Below are 20,863 nucleotides of genomic sequence, written 5' to 3'. Positions count from 1 at the left end.
CGGCGGCGGCACCGGCGGCGAGGCCCCTCCGCCGCACACGCACACCCCGACCCCGGCAGCGGGAATGCGGCTGACACGCCCGTAACATGGAAGCCGCCGCCGCCGCCGCCGCCGCTACGACGACAGCAGCAGCAGCTACAGCAGCAGCAGCCGCCGGCGGCGCCGCGCTGAACAAAGGTCATCCGAGCTGCGGCCCAGACGCCCGGGCTTGACCGCTGCGAAGGCCAACCCCGGGCAGGGGGTGGGTGTGCGCCCGGGACGCGGGGGGCGGCGAGGGGGCGGCCGGGCCGAGCGAGGGGTGCAGGGCCGCGGAGGAAGCGGCGCGGGCGGGCTCCGGCGAGGGGCGGGGGCGCGGGCCCCTCGTGCCCGGCCCTGCGGTCGGGGCCGGCGCGTGAGGCTCCGGCCCCTGGGCCTGACGGCCGCGGCCTGTCCCACCCTGGCCTTGGGGACGGCCGGCCTTCGCGCCCCGCCGTCCTCCTTGGGGGGGCCGAGGACCAGCCGGTCTGGCTAGGCCCCGCAGGTTCCGAGAGGGGGGCCACGTGAGCGCCGCCGCTCGCCTCCTCCCCCCTCCGGCGCTGGCGCTGCGCAGCGGATTTTTTAAAAGGCCTCTGTGCCCCTCTGTCCCACTGGCCCCGAGTCCGCCCCCCCCCCCCGCCTCCACCCCGGGCAGCCGTAGACTTCTTGCCCGAGGTGAAGGGATTTGGACTACTCCCCCCAGGTGCTTGAAAGAAGAGAAGGTCGGAGGAGGAGGAGGAGGAGACTGGGGGGCTGCTGGTGGTGGTGACAGGGCTGCGAGAGAGAGGAGAGGAACGGGAGGAGGGGGCTGGGTGGGGGGGGTGACAGGCAGAGAGGAGCCTGGTCAACAAGCCCGCAGCACTCTGCTAGGAGGCCGAGGCCGGCCCCTGCCGCCGACGCAGCCAGGGTGAGCAGACACACATAGATTGCTTTCCTGGGGGCTCTTTGTCAGCCACCAACCCAGAGCACACACACTGACACACACGTACACAAAGATCTGAGCCAGGTTGTGGGAGGTAAGTGGGGGAAGGAGAAGGAGGGGCAGCAGTGTCTGCAGTGGGCTTTGGGGTGGACGGGAGGGGGGATGGGCCCGAGGGGCTCTGGGGTGCTCGTGAGGGGAGCCTTTCCAGGGCTGTGTGCTTGTGCGCCGGTGGAGGGGACCCACGATGACCTTCCCGTCCTCACCAAGACCTAAGAGGGAGCAGCCACCCCCAGCGAGATCCTCCCTGTGCTGATGATTTTCAGGGACTTGTTGGCAACTCAGCGAGGGTTGCCATAGCTTTTTTATGTAGGGTGACCAGAACCGGTTGAAACTGGTTTGAGGCAGATCAGCTCCTGAGCACAATGCAGTCACTGAGCTACTACAGTGGGATAGCAGCTTCCTCCCTTCATGGCAGCCAAAAGCAGAGGAGCTTGCAGGAAGGGACCATCCCAACACAGTATGTGAATGCACACTTAGACACCACACAGCACTGGTACGTGACTAATGGAGCCCTAGAAGAGTCTGTGTAGAGAAGATGGGGAAAAATGTGCAGGTTTGCAAGGTCTGAGATTACTTGGGCTTTTCCTGCCTTTTTCTTTTGCTTAAGGGATGGACAAGGAGCTGAGATTTATGACCCTTATTAAAGAAAAAAATGTGCCTTGCTAGGGTGGGGACACTTGGTTTCTGCAGGCTCTCTCTCTCTCTCTCTCTCTCCTCTATGTTTTTAACAAAACAAAACCAAAATGAACTGATGGGTTTGTAATAATAGTTTGTTGCTGGAGAATGCTACTTTGCATGCTTTTTTTCTCTTGCAGGGTATGTTCTGTTTTGTGCTTTTCCTTTTAGAAGCTACTAAAGGGTTTTGGGGATGCTTCTGACTATTATGAAGGCCAAAAGGTAACAATATTGTTCTAGGAAATGAGCATAAATGCGTTCCAGTGATGCTGTAAGGCATACATGCTGTCTTTTTTTTCCTTGTAGGCCTGTTGACTGGGGCTGCTTTTAACCCTTTCAAATTTGCAGAGAATGCAACCGTGTGACAGTAACTGAACATTGGTCCAAAGTCTTTCCAAAAGGTCAAGGTTCACAAGGTGAGATATGATAATTCTGAGCATGAATTTAAGTATTTATTTGAAGATCCGTTCAGACACAGATTGACAGTGCATTGGTACCCTGGAGATAATATTGGGTGGAGAGTGGAGAAGAAATACTCTTGACGTTTAGCCAAGTTTAATGGGATTAGGGTGACTTTATGATAGTGTTGCTATCAAGGCGAAATCAGAATGACTTCATTAAATCGCATGTGGCTGGTCATTTATAAGAGGCAGGCCTGAAAAGCAAGTTGAAGAGAATGGTAGGCGTCAGGGCCTTGTGGGGAATGCACTGTTTTGCATAAGACTAAAGCAGTACGCATGGGGCATTTTCCCGATGATTACAGGGAAATGGAAGGACTTTGTCAAATCCAGGCAGCCTAGCCACCTTTTTGGGATCTGAGGAGTCTGCAGGTAGATTTGCCTTTTGTTCATTCATCACCTTTCTTTTTACCTTGCTCTGTGTGTTAACCTGAAAGGCTTTTCACTCTGAGTCAAGTGGTGGAATGGTTTTTATTGATTTGGGCGGGGGTGGGGTGTTGACGGTGAGTTTGCCATTGGATTATTTGTGGCATACGTTTTAATATGGAATACTTAATGCAATGCCAGGAGGAGACTGGGTAGTCTGACTTCCTCTGTGCAAAGATGCCTGTTAACTCAGATCTTTACAGCAGCGGATGGTAGAAAATGTCCAGGGCCTTAAAGGATGACAGTTTGATTTGAGCTGGCATTTTTTATGCATCCTCCAAAACCAAAAGAGGTTTTAGAGGAGAAGAGAGAAGCAGCAGTGATCACTGGTAGCAAAGTAAAGAACAAAGGCAGTGAGACCTCACAGGGGAATACGAAACATTTCGCCTTGGGGTTCCTTGTGAAAAGAACTGCAACTTCCCCAAACAGGAAACCAGCAGTTCCAGAATCAAATCCAAGATGAACGCAACAACGGATAGAACTAGTTCTGTCTTCTGGTTTGGTAAAAGTACAGTCAAGAGGAGCCCATAGAAGACACGATTGAAAACAAATTTCTCCCCTACTCTGTGGAGGGTATTTTGTTCCTCTTTGCATTCAGCAGAGCAGTCTTTTCAGAAGTGCCGAGGGTCTTAGAATGGCTTGTGTGCTGACAGTTGGTGGGCAGAATATCTGCAGTGAAGGGTGTCAAGTATGCAAGGGTTTTATTGTCGAAATGTTTTTCATAGGATTTCAGAGCATCCAGCGTGTGATAAAACTGGCAAAAGAGAAACAACAGGGCATGGTTAGCTCAGAATACTTTGTGTGGTATTTAATAGAGATAAATGTAATCTCGGACCGGGAGACCAGTAAATAGCTCATGTGATGGAACAAGATTCTTGACAAATCACTGTGTGAAAATTGGTTTTCAATTCTACAACATTTTTGACTGCCAGAGGTTCTGTGTCTGAATGTGGCAGAAATCTGCTTGCAAAGCAGATCCCAATCCACGTTGCATGATATGCTGTTCCTGCTTTTCTGCTGCCAACTAAAACTCAGATGGCTAATGTGATAAACCTTAATTAGCTTAATACTACAATAAGCTGTTTTATAATTGAGTCCTTCACTCCTATCTTTAGAAAGTCAGTGATTTTTATTTACCTTTGACAGCTAACCCCTTGCAGTGACTGTTTCTTGATAGGATGTTTTAAAGCCCTTTTTGTAAGGCGTGGCGTGTCCCAGAACGTTCTGGTTTACTCTCTGTGGTTTTTAGATTGTTACTCCCCCTCCCCCCAGAAGGCGCCTGGAAAATAGCATTTGCTTTGCACGCAGGCCCGTCTTTCCACTTTCCAGCTGCAGAGAGCCGTTGCAGGTCAGAGAGCTGGTTCTCCAGGGCTGCAATCAGGAGCCCATCTTGGCTGGAGGTTTGTCTCAGGTGGCGATCTCATGCTGGGCTCTGAGGATGTGGCAGGCCCAGGTGTCCCGGAGAGGAACAGAGTTTTCTGGGCTCGGGAATGTGAGTGCGGAGAAGCCGCAGTATCCTCTTGCCCAGAAGAGCCAGGTGGGAGTAGGGTGGCACCCACCCTTGGTGCCCTGCGGGCCCCCTCCCCTCGTCTGTCGCCCCGTGGGCAGCCACACCTGGAGCCCGGAGCCCAGCGCCTGCTCGGGATTGCCTGGGGCAGTCTCCAAGGACAACAGGCGGGCCATCCCCTCTGGAGGAAGAATGCGTCGGTTTGGCTGAGGAGGGTCCACTGGAAAGAAAGTGTCACTGGGTGGTGAACCTTTGCTTGTTTTTATCATTTGCCTACTTAGCATCACTTTTTCCATGTTAAAGAACGTTGGATCCAGGGTTTTTAGAACTCTCAGCCTCCTGGTTTAGGAGAACTCTCGCTCGCCTTCTCTCTCTCTCTCTTGCTGTCTTTTCTCACAAAGAGATTCCCCACCCACCTCCCACCTTGACTCCTTTCTAAAGGAGGGTCTAGGAATGCTGCAGCCAACACGTGGATGGAATTTTCTGCTGATACCTTTGACTAGGATGAGTTAGAACTTCAGGATTTGTAGTCTCTCCCGCCCCCCCCCCCACCTTTATTTCTTCCCTTGAAATGCTTTCTTGGGCTGTACTGTGGGGTACCGTCTGTCTCCCGTTGGTTTTGAATAACCTTTCCCATATCCTTGGTGGAACTCCATTTAGCTGTTCACAGCTGGGGTGGAGGTTGCCTTCCTGTGGAGCCTCGCAAAGGTTGCCAGCACGGGGAGGGGGGAAAGACTTGGGGTTGCCCCCCACCCCGTCCCCCTAACATTTCTTCCTCATCAGTGCAATACAGTAGCAACAAAATAATAACAACAGCCACTGTTTAACGTCAAGGAAATCCACACCTTTGTGTTAATTATACAGGCAGCACCTCAGAGATCCTGTGGGTCTGGGTTCCAGACCCCCACAAGAAAGTGATGATCGCAATAAAGCAAGTCACTTGAATTTTTTGGTTTCTTGGTACATATAAAATTTATGTTTACACTGTACTGTAATAAGTGTGCAGTAGCGTATCTAGAAAAACAACGTACGTATCTTTATTAAAAAATACTTTATTGCTGAGAAAAATGTTAACTATCACCTGACAGTGCACAGTTGCCACAAACCTTCAATTTGTAAAAAAAAGCACAGCACCTGTGAAGTGCAGTAAAGCAAAGCGCAAAGGAGGTATGCCTGTATTTGGCGTATAATCTTTAACTATCTCGTGGTTAAATAATTAACTTTTTACCCTTTTTTTACTTTTAAATTTACATACAGTAAAACCCACGGTTTTATGGGTTTTGACAAGCGTGTAGTGCCGTGTATGCGCCACCACTACCCATAGGGAGTAGTTCCCTTGCCTGAAAAACTTTCCTCCTGCTGTCCCTTTGTAGTCAGACTCTTCTCTCCACTCCAGCCTCCCGGCAGCCAGCGACTTGTTCTGTCCTTATATTTGGTCTTTTCCAGAATGCCATGCAAATGGCTTCTTTGACTTACAGAGTGCATTTGAAAGGCATCCATATTGTTATCTGTATCCATACTTGGTTCTTTTTTCTATTGCCAAGTTGTGTTGACCACTGTATGGATGTACCACGGTTTGTTTCTTCTGTTCTCCCGTTGAAAGACATTAGGATTATTTCCAGTTTTTGGTGTTTGGGAATAAAGCTGCTATAAACAATCTGCATACAGGTCTTTTGTCTGAACATAAGTTTTTGGTAAGGACTTAGGAGTGGGATGGCTGGGTCATATGGTAAGTAGATAAGAATTAGAAGTTAGAAATGAAAGTAAATTCAGCTGGTCATTCCTCACAAAAAAGATCTAGCCTTGTCAGCTGCAGTTAAGACTCCCCAAGTAAATTTTTCATAGCAAATGTTATCTGAAGACACATGAGAGATGTTCATGGTAATAGACGACTCACTAACGGGATGACAGGCTTTATAACCCAGAACTAATTGGAATTAGCCGAAAGTGGAAACAAGAGCCTGCCAGTGATGAAATGGCCTTTATTCCCTTCAGCAGTTATTCCTAATCTCCTCAGAGGCATTCGGCAGGTTCCATAAAACACCAACCAATAATAGAATCGAAATTTTGGAAAGGGGTATGAAAGATCTCTGTTGAAATCTTAGCTGCAGAAAGAACTTATCGTTAATGATAATTTGTCTGATTTATTGACTGTCAAAATATTGGTGTTATTTTAATATTTGAAGTAATTATTCAGCTTTTGTGTCTTTTTTTTTTTTTCCCTGCGGTACGCGGGCCTCTCACTGTTGTGGCCTCTCCCGTTGCGGAGCACAGGCTCCGGACGCATAGGCTCAGTGGCCACGGCTCACATGCCCAGCCGCTCCGCGGCATGTGGGATCTTCCCGGACCGGGGCACGAACCTGCGTCCCCTGCATCGGCAGGCAGACTCTCAACCGCTGCGCCACCAGGGAAGCCCTTGTGTCTTTTAAAGAAGTGAAAGTAAGCAACATCAGAGCACTGAAGTAGGGAGATTTTGGAAGCAGCTTGGTTTTTTTTAGAGGATAAAGCAGTGTTCAGGATCAGGAGAGGTTATGGTGACGTGTGGAGGGAGAGGAGCGTGAGAAGTGGGAATCGTTGTTAATTTGGGGATTATTTCATCCATTTAGCAGATACTGAGTGTTTACTAAGCACCGGACGTTGTGCTAGGCACTGGGAGGACCGAGGGAAAAGGAATCCAGAGAGGAAAACCTAGTGGGAAGTAGCCTACAGATGCTATGATAGGAATGTGAATAGGCCACCTAGTGCCAAGCATGGAGGGAGGAGCCCTGGAAGAGGTGGCTGCTGAGCAAAACCAGGAAGAGTACGTAAGGCAGGCAGAGACTTGGGGGAAGAGCATGAGAGCCCGATGGAGTGGCGTGTGGAAAGGCCCTGGGAGAGCTTGGTGTCGCAGGTGGGGATGGGAGAGTAGGAGGAAGCTACGAGGCTGACAAGGGCCAGGCTTCTGAAGGTCATTTTATATCGTCCATTCCAGCGTGGGCTTCCCTGTGTAGACAGCAGAGGCAGAAAGACTTTTCATGACAGAGGTCCTGGGCCAGCACCACAAGGATGGAATGAGGACTGAGGACTTCTCTGGCTGGAGGCAGGGAGGCCAGAGGGGAGGCCCCACCCCAGCAGTGCAGGAGAAAGGAGGAGGGCTCCCTCTGAGGCGTTGGCGTGGGGAGGGAGTGGTAGGTGGCGACTGCATCAGGTGCAGGTGTGTGTGTGCTGGGCCCCGACTGGATATGCAGCATGATGGAGGGGTAGGGGCAGAGGCTGCTCTCTGAGGTTACCTGCCGCCACGGGTTACTTGTGTCTCTCAGATTCTGAACTCAGGAGGCAGAAAAGATTTGGGAGGTGGAGGTGTTGATACAGTGAGTTCAGGTTTGGGTTGTGTTGCCTGCCCGCGGGGTGTCCTTTGCCTCCCAGATCTGTTTGAGCTGGAGGTCTAGACTGGCAGCAACTAATACAGAACAGAGATGATAGAAGAAAGGTATGAAAAGGTTTGAGTTCGGGCTCCCATAAGATAATGGTTTCTATAGTAAAAAGCATAAATGAAGGGGAGGTAGGGGCTGAAGAACTTGAGAAGCATGCTTCAGAAAGTTGGAGGGCAGGACATTTCCAGAAAGGCAGACCACGTGTTAGCAGCTGACACCTGCAGGCAGCACTGTCTGTCGTGGTGGCCTTTCCCTGCATTTAATAGCAAGACGATGAGGTGAGCTGTGTGCTCTTATCCCCATGGTGCAGGTTGGGAAACTCAGGCCAAGATCCTGGCCAAGGTGTGCCAGCCCAGAAGTGGTGGTGGCCACCTAGAGGGGTGGGATAGGGACGGTGGGAGGGAGACGCAAGAGGGAGGGGATATGGGGATATATGTATATGTGTAGCTGATTCACTTTGTTATACAGCAGAAACTAACACACTATTGTAAAGCAATTATATTCCAATAAAGATGTTTAAAAAAAGAAAAAAGAAATGGTGGTGGAGGCAGAATTTGAAGCATGTCCCTCGTCACTGGGCTCTTCTGCCTTGGGGACAAGGGGAAACCATGGAAGGTGCTTGGGGGGAGGAGGCTAGAGAGACACAAATAGCTGGTAAACAGCAAAGGCACCAAAGACGCTTGCTTTGGGAGTGGCCGTTAAGGACGGTGAGTGTGTCATGGAGAAGCTGGAGGCGCAGTAGCGGGCCTTTGTAATTAGGCAGGTTTTCCTGACTTTAGTCATCATGGAGAGGGGAGAATCTGTATCTACACCCAAGACGGACAGTGCTAGGAATAACCTGTTGGAAAGACTTAATTAAATGTTTTTTTCTGGGTACTAGGGTGAGGTACAAATTGGGAGAAGGAACAAAGAGGTGTTTTTGTTTTATTTATTCTTTGAAAAGGATAAGAAAATCAAAGGAAACTGAAAGTGGTGTTGTGAAAAATCTTTTGTTCTAACACAGAAACATAGTTTAAAGAATTCTTTGGATCATCTGCTATAGACAGGAAGTTCTAAATTCTGCCTGTTTTAGAATGAGGGGGAGAGAAAATTCTACTTAATCTAAATCTGGAGACTGAAATAAGTAATTTTTAGATGAACTCAGAGTGGCCTTCTTAGCTGTCCCAAGTATTCCCCACCAAGTATCCTCTAGTTGATGGTCGTTAGGGCCCCCAAATGCAGGTTTTGTTTTCAGTCAGATATTACTACAACTGTACGTAATTAGAGATTCTGAGCATCTTGAAGGATTCATAGAGACCCAAAGGTAAAGTCAAGGTGGTGTGGTTTTTGAATATCTGTCTTCTCAAGTCAGTCTTACCTTCTAGGGAACCAAACTCCTGCTGACTCATGGGTCTGGTAATGGGTATTGATTTTGATAATTTTCTTCTGTGAGGAATAAATTCTTTAGGTATCTGAGCAGTAAGAATTTTTGAAAAACTTCTAGGTTAAAAAATTTCTAGCTCTGTGTTAAAAAAAAAAAAATCACAAAGCTGGAAATACATTAAATATTTACAGTTATCTCCTTATTTTCTATAGTGAGCCTAAATTGGTGGTAGTGCCGGCCGGGGCCGGGGGGTGGTGGTTCAGCAGGTAGTTAATATCAATAGCACATTTGGAACTGGAACCCAGCACTCTAGACCTCCTGGTCTAAGACTGTTGCCATCATTACTTTCTCTCTGCCTTCCAAAATTTCTCATATGTGTTTTGATGGTATATATAGGCCAGCTCATACCTACAGTCCTTACATCATGTGAACCTGAGAGCTTGAATGATTCAAATGAAGCCCTCATATAGGTACTCATTGATAAGCTGGTTCTTAACAGTTTTGCTGATTTAACATAGCAAGAGCGGGGAAGGTAGTTTGAGGTCTCTAGCTTGAGAATTGATTATGGCTAGTGTTCTACTTAAATTTGGGTGGAAAGGCCGTGGAGATTTTCAGTTGCCTTTGGTCAGCTCTCAGTGATTTATACCTGTCTGCCCAGCCCTCTGATATAAACCTGTGTTCTGCCCCTGGCTAGCTGTGAGACCTCAAGCAAGTTACTTAAATTCTAAGCCATACTTTTCTTGAGGGTTGTTTTGAAGATTAAATGCATATGAAGTGCTTAGGGAAGTGGCTGGTGCGTCGTGAGACCTCCCTAAAATCTTAGCTATAGTGTTCCTGAGGCTTCCTGTTATAGGGGAAGGGCCTTAGCCCTGACATTATCTTTTCTGTCTTGGAAGGTAGTGTTTCTCCTGTTCTTTTACCTCCTTTATCAGTAGTGATTTTTGTTTTTGGAGGGTGGGGCGTGAAAACTTAACACAGTGAGTGTCTCCTGCCTTGTCTTTAGGTTTTCAGTTACAGCTGCCCTATATCTGGTGAAAGTGGGTGAAATCTAGGTAAGAGTACTTGTTCCTACTTGGCTGCACTTCCTTTTGTAGCTGGAAAATCTTGGACAAATTTTGTAGTTGTAATCTTACAACTGTCTTTGCTCCCAGAAAAATTCAGCCCAGTCGGCGAGTGGCTAGAGTCTGGGTTGTCTGTCTACTGGTGTAATTTATGTCAACCAGAGTTTAAAAACAAGCAAAATTTGATCGTGACTATATGGCAGGTAGCTCAAGCCTCTGTTCCGTCCCTTTCCTGCGCATGTTCGCTTGCAGGGACCAGATAGTCGTGTCTTGCACACTGGGATTTGGAGGTGATGGAAGATTGAGTGGAGAAGGGATCCCGGGACCTTTGTGTCCAGGACTGCCCTGTCCAGTGTGGCAGGCACCAGCCACACATCGCTTTTGAGCACTTGTAACGTGGCTAGTCCTAATTGAGATGGGCTGTAAGCATAACATATACACCAGGTTTTGAAGACCCATACAAAAAAAGAATGTAAAATGTCTCATTAATAGTATATGTTGAAAGGACATTTTGGTTGAATAAAATTTATTATTAAAACTTACTTCACAACATTCCCTCCCTTCTTTTCTTTTAAAAATAGGAATAGAAAATTTAAAACTATATATTTGGTTTTCATTCTATTTCTGTTGGACAGTGCTGGTCTGGATTGTTGGATGGACAACTAAATAAATTTAACAGTGAAACTCCACTGGTGCCCTGCAGTGTTCATATTTATTGATGTTGAGTCCCTCTTTTGGTTGAAAAAGATAGTGTAAGAACTACGTTAGGGTCTCCTTGTTAGAGAAACTCATTTTCCCCTAGTTTGGGCTCCCTTTCTCTCCCAGATATTCCTAATTCATCCCCGGGTTATGGGGTTGGTGTCTGCTTCTGAATGGAAAGGGAACTAGCATTTATTGCAAGTTTACTGAGTGCTAGATGCTTTACGCTGACTGTCGCCTGAGAGGTAGAATATCCCCAGTGAGACTTAAGAGAGGTTAAGTGACCAAAGATGGCACCACTAGTGAGAGACCGAGCCTAGACTTGGACCAGGTTCTGGCTGGCTCTGGAGTTCTTCCCTGCTTCTTGCTGCCTTTCCCTACCTGCCGCTGCTGTCCTGTACCTGCGGCCCACGGTCCCATGTCCCTCCTGGGTGCCCTTGTTATCCAGATGGGACTTCTCGCACTTTGATTTACATACAGATCACCTGGGGGTCTTGTTAAAAAATGCCGGTAATGATTCAGTAGGACTGGTACGGGCCCAAGATTCTGCATTTTTGACAAGCTCCCAGGTGATGGCGATCTGCTGGCCCGTGGACCACACTGAGTAGCGGAAGTCTCCACTGTTTCCCTTGGTTTCAGACCTGCTGCCTTTGCTTGCAGAGTGATCTGATTCCCCCAGCCCGGCCTGGCTATGGGAACTCGCCCTCGCTTTGCATCTGATGCCGGTGAGTGCAGTTGGGCTCAGCCCTGGTTTTCAGCCAAGGACGCCCAGTCTGGCGTGAACACTGATTTCTGGGTACACGGGGTCTGACTGGATCCTCAGTTTATTCTTGTTCCCACATACCTGCGTTACTCCAGCTTTATTACCTTGAGCCCTTGGCATCTGTAGTCTGATGAGACAAGGTGATTTTAACATTGAGATGAGATGCAGGAGATACACGACAGGGCTACTACCCATTTCAAGTCATTGTGATGAAGACGCTCAGGCCTTATATCAACACGTAAGAGTGACTGTGCCATGTTTGGATCAGGGACTTGGGATCTGATGGGAGGTGAGGACTCGGAGCTGTTAGCTGGCCACTATTTCTGCCTCCATACCTGACAAGGAATTGGGTGACTTGTGACTTTTCCTTAGACTGGGAGTCCTAATGAGCCGCCTCCCAGGGTGGTGTTGAAGAATGGCTAATCCCCACCACCTGCTTGTCCAGTGCCTGATGAAGGCGACCACCCTGGAGTCCCTGGATCCAGATGCCTTGGGAAAGGTCACTCCGGGGCCTGGGCCAAACAAGAAATTGAGTTCTAGGAAGGAGTTTGGTTATGTGTTTGAACGATAAACTGTAGACTACGAAACTGTAGTTGGCTTGTTTCTGATGTTGGGAATGGACATTGATTAAATTAGTTGTAAGGATAAAATGGTATCTGTTCCATGAGATAGTTTGCCACCCCATCTCTCTACAAGTAAAGCCTCCCATTTCACAGAAATCCTAGTTGAGTTTTAGATCTTACTGGACATTTGGACACTGAGAGTTCTATGATACATGGATCCAGCACATTGAATACGATTTATTAATTGTTGGCTAAATCCGTCAGCTCCTCGTTTCGTTTAGAATCCCTGCCTGGGGTGGTGGAGGTATGTGTCTTGGACCCGTGAGTGTGTCGTCCGTGGTGTCACATTGCCGTGCGGGGAGCAGGGACAAGGCTGGGCCTTCAGGATGGGCACGGCCACGGAGACAGCCCTGGAGAAAAGGGTTGGAACCGTGGATGTTAACTTGAGTTGGCGGTGAGTTCAGGATGTAGTGGGGTAGTGAGTCAGAAGCCTTACTGGAGTATGCCAGGAGTCAGCGTCAAAGACCAGGCAGATAGACGTGCAGAGAACGTCACAAGGCAAAGCAAAGATGGCTGGTCCCCAGTGCAGTGAGCTAGGAAAGAACCAGGAGTGCACAGCATGCAGACCGATGGGTATGTAAGAGTACAGGACCACAGGCACCAGGAGATGTGCATGATCTCTGTGCTCATAGGAGAGCCCCACGGGATGATTGTGGAGCGAGTTAGTGAACAGGTGAGTGAATGAGCACAGTATGAGATACAGTGCCCATGGTCCCTGGATAACTGAATCGGAACCAACCTTACGAGGTGGCCTTCACTTGGGATGGTGACAACCAAGGACAGCTCAGGTGGCCAAGGTGAGGAGACGGATTGGGAGAAGCAGTAGCTCCTTGTAGACAAGATTCGCATGGGAAGGCATTGCAACACTAGATTGTTTGGAGTTTGCTTGACTTTAGAGGACACACGATCAGGACACGGCTGTTTAAACTAACACCATAAGAAAGGGAGCTAACCGTTAGGCCCCAGCTGCTGCCACGAGGACCTGAAACCGGGAACTCAGACATCATCTTGCTCTAAGATTATTCTGTGCTCTTTTTAAGGCCACGTGTCCTCAGTTGTCGCTTTGTGCCTCTCCCTTGGTACAGCGGCGTTCTCTTTCCTGAGCACGTGGCTGTCCCACAGCCCACGTGTCCCCGCGTCCTCGTTTAAGCCGCCGGTGGACATCACCTGTATTCCTCAGTCTCACTGCCAGTTCTCAAGACCAAAAACCTCATTGGTCCTGGTCTTATCCGCTGTGGCTTGGAGGGCAGGGTTACTGCTTACCCTAAACAGGGGACAGTAGTTTCAGAGGAGGTGGCCAGTGGGCTTGTGAAACACCCTGAGGAATGTCTGCTACAGTAGAGGGATCATAACGGCAAATGGCTGCAGTGTTAGCTGTCTTTGGTGTGTCTGGTCCAGGCATTCCCCACTGTACGATGTGATGCTCTAGAGAATGTCATCCGAAGAGCAAGGTCTGGCGGCCGCCTTTGTTCTCACATCGGCGCACCAGTAAGTAGATGAGTAAAGGCTGTGAAAATACGAGCTGCTCGTGTTTATTAGCGGAGTTCAACAAGCTGTAGGCCAAAAGGAGGCAATGAAGGGGGGGCTGCCTTTTATAGAATGTGCTCTTGTTCACACGTGACGACGATGCTGTGGACCAGCTGTTGGCTTTTTCAGTCAGGATGGGGTCTCCTTGGTTTGCCCCGTCTTTCATCTGCTCTCCTCTCTAGCCTAGAGCCCGGGGTTGCTATATGACTCCGCCGTTTAGGGAGTGCAGCCTGTAGCATTGCCGTAATTTGTTACTGTCAGGAAACAGCTTACCCATAAACGAGTAGAATTTGTGTCAGGTTTTAACACTGTTCTCTGATAGGCTCATTTGGCTTCTACAGGTAGAGGTGGGAGGAAATACACAAAAAAGGAAACATTGCATGGAAGTAGAGGTTCCAGTGAAGATAAACTTCGGGTGCAGTTTTGAAAAAATAGAGGGATGGAGTTTTTACAAAAAGGGAAAGAAGATCCAAGGAGGGAAATGATGGGAAAGCTTAGCACTTTGGCATGAGAAGAAAACGTGCAGAGGACACCGGGCAGAGTTTTCAGGCTGGGACAGAGATTTTGAGGAAGGAAATGACTCAGAAAACAAGAGTTGCAAGAAAGATAGCTAAAGGGTGACATGGTCACTTTGGGAAAGTGCAATGAAGGAAACTGTGTCTGTTTGGAGACACTCTGGATTTCTGAATCATCAGGCCTCACAGCAACCCTGACAGGTGGGTGGCCTTAACCCATTTTATGCCTGAGGCACTTGAGGCCCCAAGGATGAACAGATACGCCAGGTGGAGTGGCCAGTCACTGTTGGAGTAGGTGTTCATACCTGCCTCTTTTGGACCCGAGGCCTATACCTTTTACATTCTTCAGTATAGTAGCCAAGGTGTACGAGCTCTTTTGAGTGTAGAAATGCAATCTTTTCTCTATTTTGTGTTTACTCAAAAATCACAAAAACAGAATGTTTAGCTTTCAGTATTTGCTCCATAAATGCATAGCACGTGCTGCTTCTCTGAGGAATGCACTGGACTGGGGCACTGGAGGTAGGAAAACTGGTGGAATGGCTGGAGGAAGTTCAAGCGTAATGTTTAGGGTCTCTCCTGGGTGTGTAGATGTATATCTGAGGACTCGCATGGGGGGTGGCGGGGGCTTGGTGTGAGTGTATGAATGTTTGAGGCCCCTCACAGGTGTATGTCTGTTTGGCAAAATGCAAGTCTGGTTTAGCTGTCCAACGTTCATTTGGGGGAATGATTAAACACATGGTTTAGTACTTGAGTAATAATAATTAAGCTTTGCTGGTTTTCATTTAGATGACTCACAGATTTTTTTAAAATTTCTTTTCCTCCTAATCTTGGGCATTAGGGTATTGTTGACTTCTGTTGGAGTTTCAGATTTAACTATAACTTCTTTGGTTACACAGTGCTCTAATTTCAGGTCACTGAGGATAGGAAAATGGTGTTCTGCCTCTGCTGGCTTCTTAGAAAACCTTGCTGGGCTGCCTTTCTGCAAGAGGCATTTGAGTGAAGGATGCTCATTATTAAGTCCATGTAGTTGTTGAGAATTCTGGTGGCATCTGTGTCCTTATCGTCCCCTATTTGGGGGCATCAGAGTTGTGGCTGAATTTCTTCTAGGGCTTTCTCTATGCTAGAATTCTATCACTAGCCTTGTTTTGATGTTTTAATAACTCACGTTAATATGTACTTACTATATTCCAGGTACTATAGCCAGCACCTACCTGGATTGTTTTATCTAATTCTCACAATAACTGTGGGGTAGATCTTACTATCTCCATTTTCTACTCAAGAAAACAGAAGCTTAAAGAAGTAACTTGCCCAGAATCTTGTAACTTTTAAAGAGCAGAGCCAGGACTTACTCCAATTTGTCTTATTCCAAAGCCCAGGTTTTAGCTACCACAACGTACTGTGGTTTATAGGTGTCATGTCTATAGCTGATCAGTGGGAGGCTCAAATATCTTTGAGGTTCAAAGCCACAGCTTCTGGGTCAACCAGTATTTCTCCTGTTGTCAAGATTCAGGAGGTGTGTCTTGTTTGCTGCCTGACACCGATGTGGCTATGGCTACTGAGAGTAGGTGAACATTAAGAGATACCTTGGTCCCCTGATTTTTCTTCCTTTACCGTAAACGTGTGCCTACCTGTGTGCATGTGCATTTGGCAACACAGCCTCCTCTTGGCAGTACTTACAGAACCGGTCAAACACTGTTTTTATAGTCATTTCTACGGCAGAGTCCCTTTAGAAATACTACCTCTTGTTCTTCCCCCGTATTTGGAGATTTGTTCTCTTGTTCTTTCCTTAAGTCGTCTTGGGTCGATGCAAAGGTGCCCCTGGAGAGGAAGTACCAAGAAAAACATGGAGGTAGAGTTGTTCAGAAACATGGGCAGGAAGAGTCTCCCTCACAGTCGGGTGCAGAACTCCTATTTCCTAATACCGTCTTCCAAGGAGGATAATTGATTAGACCTTGTTTCAAATATGCCCCAAAGATGTCTCACCCCGAAAGCTTCCAGCATCAAATAAGCTTGGGTAGTGTTCCCAGCCTGGGCACTGGATCCCCATAATGAAGTTTCGCACTAGAAGTTCACATCAGCACTTGGCAAGTTCAGAGAAGCCTTAAAAGAAAGGTGTGTGTGTGGGTGCTGAATCCAGCACTTCCCAAATTCCTAGACTGTAGAATCCCTTCTTTCCCCTTTTTGGTGGAAATTAAACAGCAGGAGGAGTGTTCTTGGGGGACCATTGTTCCAAGCTGTCGGTTGTCTTTGATGAAATTAGTAAAAAATGAGGGAGGGCCTTGTGAGAAATAGACACCTTCCTCCTTCTCCTCCTTTTAATAGAACATAGCGTTGGACAAAATATGATCAGTTCTCTTTCTCTGTGTGTTTCTGTTTTCTGTCTACTCCAGGAAGAGAACTTTAAGTGAGTTTTCTTTTAAAGTCAGCAGCCTGTAGACATGCTGTGAATGATAACCTTGGGGGATGCTCTCAGTCATGTTTTATAGATGAAAGTACTACGTTTCATAAATCCAAAAATGCCTTAAGTGAATTTGGTATCTAGCAAGACTAGGCAATGGCCTCATTTTGGAATTCAGGACCAGTTGTGATAACCCTGCGGGGAGCCCCTTTGTCTACACCCTTCCTCAGCTGGTGGGAGAGGAAGTGGAGGGGTAGCTGGAGTGGTGACGCCACCCTCTCTAGGCTGGGAGGTGGCTCTGGTGTGCATGCGCAAGGGGAGCAGGTTTCTCCTGATCTTAGGAGGATTAGGTGTTGGTGGGAGGAGAACAGGTGATAAGGGGAATGTCTGTTCATGCAGAGCAGGGCTTTTCACCCTCAGCACTAGTGACATTTGGGGCTGGGTAGTTCTTTGTCTGGGGGCTGTCTGTGCAGTGTAGGATGTTTAGCAGCGTCCCTGGCCTCTACTCAGTACCCCACTGGGTGCCAGTAGCACCCCTCGCCCTGCTCCGATGTGCCGACCAAAAACGTCCTGGACATTGCTAAATGTCTGTGGTGGCAGACGAGGGGCAAAATCACCCCCGTTGAGAACCACTGACTCAAAGCCTTGTAGCAAGGACGACACTTCAAAACTGGGCTAGTAAAAATTCCAAAAGAAAGACCTCTGAGGGAAGCTGGCAAGCACGTGTGGCTGGACTGTGAAATCCCCAGAGAAGAGCAAGATACCTTCAGCTGCTAGGGCTCGCCTCCATGTTTTCTAACGCTGGAAGTCTCAAAAATGTTTGCACATAGCTTGTTTAGTATTTAAAATAAAAAAGTTGCTGGTAAAATGAATACAAAACAGCAAAAGATAGAGCCGCTGGTTTGATGGGAGCATTTCAGGGACAAAGGCTTCTGTGCAGGATTTAGGATTTTTGTGCAAAAATCTGGAAGGCTTATTCAGGTGACAAAGGAAAATTACTTTGAAGCTCTCCTGTCTGTACTCTCAAAATATCACCTCTAATTTAGAAAATCTATACTTTGCTTCAAGCTAGAATTATAGAGATGCTACTGAAAAGTGTGGCATTTATAAAATGCCAAAGGAATGCTTCTGAAGCCTTCATGAGTTTTTCTCTTAAGCCAGGATCTTTTGTTTTTAGTACTTAAATGGGTCTGTAAGTGATTTCTTAGTTTTGAAATAATTGGAATTCACCAAACACGAAGCATTTTGTATCCAACTAATAGCAAAGAAATTTAGAAATTTTTTTCTTGCTCTCTCATCATTGAAACTGTTTGAATAACCCACTTCAAGCAGAGGCTGTAATGACTTTTTCTGAAGTATATTAATGGTGACAGATTTAGCCCAGACCCTTTCAGTATTTCTATAAACTCATGGACAAATTAGTGAATTGCCGGCACAGGGGCCTTTTAGTTAAAAGAATGTGGAATATCCTGTGGGAGATAGAGCGCTTGCAAAAGTACCTTTGACAGAATTGCCAAGGTTGATGATTCTGACTCTCCCCGAGTTCATAGGAAATGTAAACTTTCATCTACTTCCCTGTAGGTAAGAGACTGAAAATGCTTAGGTGGGTGAACTTTGAAAACCATCCTGCCCCTGCCCTTTCTGGATTCAGGTGTCAGATGTTCAGTGTGAAACCTAAGCCTTTCTATGAACTTTACATATCTATAAATTTTACGTATCTATATGTATAAATGTATAAAATGCAGTATGCTTATTTTACATAACTATATGTATAAACATGTACAAGGCAATATGCTTATTTTTTCTTTTTAATTTTAATGTAGTGTATATATTGTTTTAGGAACTGGTTCTCCCCCCCCCCACTAAATGGTGTATCTTGATTGTTCCGTGTCAGTATCTATAATAGCTCTACCTTACTTTTAAGGAGTGCATAGCACTCCATTAGAAAGGATGTACCATAAACAATGTGAATGTACTTAACACTGTTGAACTGTACACTTAAAAATGTTTAAGATGGTAAATTTTATGTTATGTATATTTTACCGCAATTTAAAAAAGAAAAAGGATGTACCGTAATTGATATAATAATTTCTCTGCTGATGGACATTTATACGTTTTCCAGTGTTTTGCTGTATTGCAAATAACTGTGCACCAAACATTTTTATACAGATGCCCCTCACTTTGGAAGATTTTATTTCTCTGGTTTAAAGCTTTGCGCCTGTGCACTAAGATCAATGGCATGTCTTCCAGATCCAGCAACTAGGATCCTGGCCCTTTTTCCTTTGGGAGTAGCTAAGGAAAGAACAGGTTTTTCCTTCTGGACTTTAAGAATTTCTGGTTGTGAGTGTGGTTTTGGAGAGAGAATCCCATAGTTTGTAATCTCCTCAGCTGAAGGTTTTCTTTCATTAGACTTGGAGGGTGTTTGGGCAAGCCCCTTGCCCCGAAAACCTGTTTACTGTCTCGCGCCAGATATCTGCAGAGACCGTCGGCCCAGGTAGGTGACCTGGTTCCCAAAGGCATTCCTGGAGGTGAAAGGAAGGCCACCCGTTGGGAAGACCGGTGGCTGAGTTTCAATAACCGGGTTTGGCCGGCCGGTTAGGGGCTTACTCCTTCGCACAGTTGTCTGGGCAGAACTGAGCCAGCTCTTCAGACGCAGGGCTTTGGTATTTGGTCAGCTCTGACTCCGGCCTTCGAGCTTTTCTAGCAGAGCCATCATGTTGAAATGCTAACCCGAGGGCAGTCCTGCCCTTCAAATTTACATTCTGCTTTCTAAAGAAAAACACAGGACAGGTATTTTTGGATGCTTTGTGTATTCGGTTAAGTAGATATTCCATGTTTGAGAGCCCTGGCGCTCACGGCAAGTCAGCACAACTCTATTTTTGACTCTTGCGCAGGGAAAGAAAACAGCGGTCACGTGGATGGACTGGAGTTGCTTAATTTGGGTATGTCGGGTGCGGCTTCAGTCACGGGGCAGTCCAGCACCCTGAGTCTCCCGCGCTTGGTGTCGGGGAGGTGGTCTGGTGGCAGAAGAGGGACATAAACTGGTCCTTGGCAGCAGTGCGGGACCCGTCCCCTCCCACTGGGGCCTCTACAGAGCCAAGCCAGAACCCCAGGGCTGAGCGCGACGGAGCCTCTGCCCTGCGGGATGTGCCAGTCGTGGTGAAAGTGTCCTTTCCCAAATCCTAGGACCACGCTGGGGGGGGGGGGCGGTGAGCTGTGGTTAGTCCCACTTCCTGAGGAAGTGACTGAGGGCGAGCTCTGTGAAAGCTGCTTTATCCAGGAGTCCCACGGGGCCAGCCGGGGAGGAGCAGACATCCCATGCAGATTGGTTGTCCTCTGGGCAGGGGCTTTGAAATTAAAGGAGCCCTCTGCAGACATCTTTCTGTTAGTTCTGTTTGATGTTTTTGTGCTTCGCTCTCAAAAATTATTTCTTACTGCTCTGCCGTTCCAGTTGTCTTTCTGTGGATGTCCTGTACCTGGGTAAACAGAAGATGGAAAGAGCAGGAGTTTGTCTTCCACACAGAGGGTTTTCTGGGATTATGCTCTGATCTAAGTTACAAAAACGCAAATGCATTTTAAAGGAATGTAGTCACTTGAATAATAAAACACAATTTTCAGGGGATATTTAAATTTCTACAGGCAGACTCAGGATAAAACTCCTGGGTGTTCATTAATAAAGCAAAATGTGGAAAATGGGGCATTTTGGAACATTTTAGCCAACTGCAAATTAAAATCAAATATTAAATCAGTTTTAACTCCATGTGAAAGTAAAGAACCACTTCTGATGTACCCTGTCATGGCTCAGTGTTGCATATTTTCTAATTTTGTGAAGATGGAATAGAATATTTTCATTTTGAGTTAAAAAAAAATGATTATGTGATTCAGACTTTCCTTCCCTTTTCCTCCCGTCTTCAGCATATTGTGGGCCATATTTTCTCTTTCCTTGATTTTCCTCTCTTCCTTCCCTTCTTCCCAAGCATTTAGATAACACTTAAGAGCTAAAAGCTCTGAAGTTAGGTAAGTGGAGGTGAATAAACTCCTCGTGGGCTCCCTGTGTCCAGGTGGTCGTCACATACAAAGAAGGGTGTTTGTCAGGGTGGACCCTCCATCCAGCGGGCTGTCTTTCTTTTACTTTTTCTTTATATTACTTTTACTTGTCTCTTCATATACATATTTGACTTTATTTCTATAAAATACAGTTATTAAGAAAACAGCATCACATTAACTTGTACATTCAACTTGAAAGGGCATTTTCCCAGACTGGAGCAGGTGCTTAAGAAATATAAACTCCTAAGTAAAATGAAGTACCCTTGTCAGTGCTCCCCTGTCATAACCGGGGCATATCCAGATGTTCCTGTGCCTCGGGCTTCCACATTCTTTCCTACTCTTTTTCACCAGAAGGGTGGTTATTACCTATTTAATGACTTCTGGTTATTTT

The 20,863-nt window shown here is 47.0% G+C and overlaps 1 protein-coding gene across 5 annotated transcripts in view; it reads left to right on the top strand.

Moving 5' to 3' along the window:
- The window catches only part of ZNF532 (zinc finger protein 532), a 107,671-nt gene continuing 86,808 nt past the window's right edge, over positions 1–20,863 (top strand). The window contains exons 1-3 of one of the 5 annotated variants that reach the window (XM_029225473.1): positions 49–241; positions 1,813–1,894; positions 1,979–2,088. The gene's annotated coding sequence lies outside the window, so the exon portion shown is untranslated. Of the gene's footprint in view, positions 242–852; positions 1,032–1,812; positions 1,895–1,978; positions 2,089–20,863 lie in introns of those variants that run through there. The other 4 variants (XM_029225493.1, XM_029225502.1, XM_029225483.1 and 1 more) reach the window with 4 other exon arrangements.

The sequence above is a fragment of the Monodon monoceros genome, unplaced genomic scaffold (assembly GCF_005190385.1).
Source record: "Monodon monoceros isolate NGI ecotype Baffin Bay Population unplaced genomic scaffold, NGI_Narwhal_1 Super_Scaffold_1, whole genome shotgun sequence".
In the NCBI taxonomy this organism is placed as follows: domain Eukaryota; kingdom Metazoa; phylum Chordata; class Mammalia; order Artiodactyla; family Monodontidae; genus Monodon; species Monodon monoceros.
The sequence above is the reverse complement of the archived record's forward strand: the minus strand, read 5'-3'. Positions and strand labels throughout refer to the sequence as shown.